The following is a 6,031-nucleotide window of genomic DNA, read 5'->3' on the forward strand; positions in this document are numbered from 1 at the left end:
TTATCACTGGTGCTCATAATTGGGCAACGTGAAAAACGAGAGCTGCTGGGACATCTATCATCACACTGTAGGTTAGGAGCCAAATGCTTCCTGGTTTTGACAAGATTTCACCTCTCTTTGTGGCACTGAAACCAACAAGCTGCTAAATTCAAGTTGTTTGGATCTTATACAGATGCCAGGTTTTAACTCACTGCACACTCTGACCACTTATGATAAAACCACAGGCTGCTGTTACATAAAATAAATGAACAGGAAGCTGTAGATTAGTATGGGATTTAATAGTATACAGTGTAGGTGAGGTCAGATGAAGATGCTTAAATGCACCAAATGTATGTGTTGCATCATGTGCCTTCCTCTACTCATGCTTCACTCACCCTTGGGTTGTATTGCTGTAATTGCCTGTATGCTGTGTCTGCATGTTACACAAAATAACATATGACAGAGTCCAGATGTGTTTCAGTGATGTGAGGCTTGCTACGCTGGGCATGAGGGGGAGCATGAAAAACAAAGCTCGGTGCTGATGCTCCAGAGAGTTGACTGCAAATTTATGACCCAGAAATGTGTTTTGTTTATGGCATAAATTAGTGAGAAGGAACAGAGGAAAACTCCAGTGCGCATTCTGCAGTTGGAGTTCACGGACAAGGGGGGAAATAATCCATGGGTTTGGAAGTGCAGGCTTTTTAATCCGCGTTGCTGCATAGGTCTTGAGGTCTAGAGCAGCTTTCAGTATTGCTGTATAAGCTTGTGTAATATAGATACAGTGATACACAACAGATGTTTCTGAGCTTCCGACTGAGGCTTATAATGTCTTAAAATTCTGTCTCTGAGAACAAATGTTGTAAAATGTGTCAACCTAAGATATCCAATAGAGACGGAAGGCAGCCCTTGTTACAAAATCACTGACATAAGTTAATTTAAAGTAGTAAATCTGGGTAAATAATGGGAAGTTCGCATTTGACGGCACTAGGATCCAGCTGTCGTATTCTTGAAAGGCTCAGGCCAAAGCCTCACCAGCCCGTCCATGTGTCCTCTTGCTCTGTCATTTATATTAAAAACAGCCCATGTAATACCTTCATTATATTATTAACTTAAATTTCCTGAATATAAACTTGAAATCAACATCAAGTTGTGCTTTAGAATAACCAGAAACCGGACGCTTTACCAGACTCACTCTCATCATCAGCATCAGTCTCTGTACTAACTCATATTCAAGAGGTCACTTCTCTGAACAGCCCTTGAGTCCAATCAGTAATCAGCCTGAGATGCAGACTCACATTAAACACTCCAAACAGGACAGAACTTCTACTGCATTTGTAGTTTTGATTGCATTTCATAATGTACAACGCAAAGTCTCAAGAGGGTATGTTTGCATATGGACAGTTTGGCCATTTTTACACCAATATTTGTGTGAACTAGTTCACAATATCTTGTCTTTCACATAAGAAAGCCCATAAGAGACCACACTAATACTCTACTAATCCGGTTTTTCTCTATTGCGTGCACTGCACAGCACACATAAGGTCATTTTGTCCATATCCATGTTTTGTACATTGCCATGTCACCAACAAAAAAACATGGGGCATCAGATGCATACATAATTGAGAATCAGATGCCAAGTTCTTTTAAAATGAAAAATTGATACCTCAAATCACCAGCATCCCCACTGTGGAGTGATGTTTGGTCTCTATTTTAACTAAAGTTAAGCAGCTGTGATCAGTCATCTGTAGGCCAACAGACTGTCAGCAGGAACAAACATTTACAGGTTGATATATCAAATTGAGATATTGATGTCAGTCTATACAACTCAAGCAAATGACATCATTTATGAGTCATTTTGTTTGCAGGGAACACAGCAGTACACACTAGAAAAGTAGAGCAGACTGATGAGGAAACAGGTGCACATTCAGGGTTTGAGGTGAGCTTCAAATTATGAATTATTGCCAAGTTTATGCATAATATACAGTAGAGAAACATCAGAATTAATATTCAGTAAATATAACCTTTGAAGGTCAAACTATTTGGTCTTGGATTTACTTAAAGATCATCAGCATCCATATCAGAGTAAACTGGTTTCATAAGATCATCTCCACACTATATTTAAAATTGCCCTCAATCATGAAAGGGCCACATCGACCATGTATGTACATATACACTCCCTAAAATATTAAGAAAATATTAATGTTCATAAACTATATGGACGAAAGTATCGGGACCAGTTGAATTCAGGTGTTTCTTTTCTAACAGGGGTCTGAGATACAAAACAATAATGACAAATGTCATAATATAGTTTTCTATTGTGATAAATATAATTGCATTGGTTAGTTTGGTTTAAATTGTTATCTTTGCTTTCCAAATGCCTCAGAGATGGTTTTTACTTAATTTCTCTCAACATTGATTTTGTACATTTTTATCCATGACTATGATTTTAAATGTCCTCCTTTTAAATTTCTAAAATATTTTTCATGATCTGCCTGTAAATAATAATTTTCTACCACAACTAACCATCATTACAAACATCCCCTCGCTACTTTTCCTTCACTTTATATGAGAATGGACAGTCCAGTACTTTATGCATGTGCACAACAGACCAAGTTAAAGCTTCACTGTATGAGATCTATGGCATCAAGATGAGGCCAGATAACATACACGTACATGAAAAATGCACCTATAAACTTATTTTGCTCCCACAAACCCGTTTTTTGCTTTTACAAAATGCTTTTTGCGGTTACAAAACTTATCTGTTACAAAACATTGTGGCCTCTTTTTGATGTGGGGGCGCGGTTAGATGAGAAGCATGTCCAGACGTGGTCCAGACAGGAAGCAGTATTAGTGGTGATGGACAGACATCACCTCATTCACTGCAGTGGAGTGACTGCGAAGTACCACTGTAATGTTTCTATTTCACCTTAAATAACACCACTTATTAGTACCCGGCAGAGTGAAGTTGGTTCCGTTCTTGAAACCATTTCCGAGATCCATAAATGGAACCAGTTTTGTTTACAGAACATAAAACAATGTCATGCCCCAAGCACCACTAATATTGCTTCCTGTCTGGACCAGGTCTGGACACGCCTCCCATCTAACCACGCCCCCACATTAAAAAGAGGCCACATGTTTTGTAACCACAGAAAAGTTTTGTAACCATGCAGAAAAGTTTTCTATGCACAAAAAGCGTTTTGTAAAAGCACAAAACAGGTTTGTAGGAGCAAAATAAGTTTTGTAGATGCATTTTTAAAAATAAATATATATTTGTAGTTCACAAAACTTCACTTGTGCTTACAATACTTCACATAAGTGTACAATGTTATCTGGCCTTATCTTGATGCCATAGAGATCTGTTTCTCATGTGTTTATGTAGTGAGTGGTGGAGTTGGTCTAATGTTGGATGCTAGTCATCTGCTAACTCTCTTTCTACGCATAGACTAGACTATTATGATCATGTAATGACTCCCCAAAGGCATAACCAGGACGCCTCAGTCTCCCCCTGGTGGCTAGAGGCTGTATAGCTTTTAAATCTGCCCCTTCCACATGAGTCAATGAGATTAAAAACTCAAAGTACATATGCAGTAAATTCCTTCCAAAGGTGGTTTCTCCTTTTTGAGGTTGATTTCATGAGAGTGATTGGTGTTTGAATAATAATTTCTCAGATCTCAGATCAATTTCTTTTTATTTATCTGTTTGTTTAAATAAAAAAACAGTCGAAATCAAGACACCACCTGGCTGGTATCGGTCACATGTTCGCCTTTCTACTACCCAGACATTGACTCCAAATTGCATTAAACAACCAACATGACAGCTTCCAGGACTGTCAGTTTTTTCATTAATTTTTACACAGCATATGGAAGGAAGCAGGAAGCATTGTCACAGCATCTGTCTTTACGCACAGCGTATGTTTTTAAACTAACAACACAGCTAACATATCCATTAGCTTAAAGATGGAGTTGATGAAAGTCAACAAACGCAAAGCTTCAAGTACAGTACCAACTTCAACACACATGACAAGTAAGCACAAGAGCATGGACAAATCTGACAAACTGAACCTTTAATTTAAGACATTTCTTTATGTGAAATAATGAAAAGTGATAGAACTAAAATGAGAGATCATACTGAAGTAGTAAATTCAAGAACCACATCCAGGTGTCTATCCAAAGTTTGAGAACGTCATTCCGTATTCCTATGTAGAAAATTTGACAAGGAATGTCAAAAACCCTTTGCAGATGTTCCGTATCTTAAACTCTTTCTGCTTTCACTTTTTGCATACAAAATGAGGTCTGCAATCCAACTCTAGGTCCAACACAGTACCTGTTCTGCTTCATTAATTCACTATATTAATGGGTATTTTAAATCCATTAATCTTCACAATGTAGAGCAATTGAGAAATAATCAGGTGTTTGCAATCTCACTGGTGGATTGTAAAACCCTAAGGTGAAAGAGCACTGCAGACTCTTGCAGAAATTGCAAAAGCATTTACCTTTTTTCTACAGACTTTGAAACTGGCCCAAATGACTTTACCTTTACATTCGAAGTCATTTATTATCAAGATATCCCCAGGTACTTATGCTCACCCAGAGTGTGATGAATTGGGTTTTCAGCACTATAGGTATTCAGAGTCACAAAGAAAGAAATTACAGGAGAGGAAAGAAGAGTGTAAAATACAGAAGAAACGAGGAGAAAGAGACCAGGCTTTGGTTGTGTCACACTAATGTCGAGGCTTTCATGTTTGGGAGGGGCTTTCCCATCCACACTGCAGCAGTAATTCAATAATTCAATTTATTCCTCAGTGATCATATCATTTCTGTCACGGTTATTTAAAAACCACTCTCCTATCCTGTCCACTGTGAATGATGTAGCTCCTACATATAGTTTTATTTAAGCCGTATCAGATTTGCCCCTATGCCATTTTACTGATACTTATCAAAAAATAGATCACTCCTCACACATCCAGGCATCCCATGAGACGGAGCACCATGGTATGGGCTTCACTTCTACTGTAGTGTCAAAAATAGTTCCTTGCTCTGCTGTACAATCTAACCACTGTTGTTATCTGCACAGCCGGAGCTCAGAAAAACACATTCACATCTTTACACTTTGTCCTCAGGCTCTCTTTACTTGTCCAACAGTCTTTCTGTCAGTAAAATGCTGGTTATGAGATATGAGATACATCTAAACAGGCATCACAAGCTGTGGGGGATCATTTCATTTCCTAAGCTCTACTGGCTAATTGGGAATGTGAAAACTTGGAATGTGGGCTCAGGCAGAGACCGACTCCCTCGAGGAGACGTTGTCATCATTACTGCCTTAGTTGCTGCAGGAGTCAAAGGGCTTCGCAGTTGGGAAGATAAAAGCTCTCTTTCCTTCTGATTGCCTAGAAATGAAGAAATAGTAGCTGAGAGCGTTTAGAGATGGGAGATGAGGAGGTCATCACTTACACTCCAAACATCTGCTCTGGTCTGGTCTGAAATGAATGAGTGAAGTGTACTCCTCCTGTAGCTTTTGTAAGATACATGTCCAGTGCAGATGAAGAATCTCAAACCCAACAACATACTGGTGTTTCTTTTAGTTTAGTTCAGTTCAGTCCAGTCTTTATTAAGATCCCATATGGGCAATTTGGTTGATGCACAACAGCCATTTTTATCATGAAGAAACAAAGACAACACATATTACGATGCAATCCTCAGTCGATAAAGGACTACATGCATGAAAAAAAAAAACATAGTAAAACACACTAAAAACAATATGGGAATAATTTAAAAGAGCTGGATCCATAAAGAATGGATGGTGCTGACTGCCCAGGGAATTGTGTTGCGTCTGCACTTGTAATCTGCTCCGTTTCCAGCACCTATTCACAAAACATTTCAGCACTAATGATATATTTGCATAAACTTGCCCATAAACATTTGCAGCTTAGTTTAATTTAACCTTGTTTTGCACCACAGTTTCTAGTGTTTCAGGTTTCTCCATGTTTCAGCCACAGATCAGTAATAAAAATGGCAATAAGCCACTTTTTTGGGTTTCTTTAATGAGCAGACAC

The sequence above is a fragment of the Sphaeramia orbicularis genome, chromosome 17 (genome assembly GCF_902148855.1).
Source record: "Sphaeramia orbicularis chromosome 17, fSphaOr1.1, whole genome shotgun sequence".
Taxonomy (NCBI): Eukaryota; Metazoa; Chordata; class Actinopteri; order Kurtiformes; family Apogonidae; genus Sphaeramia; species Sphaeramia orbicularis.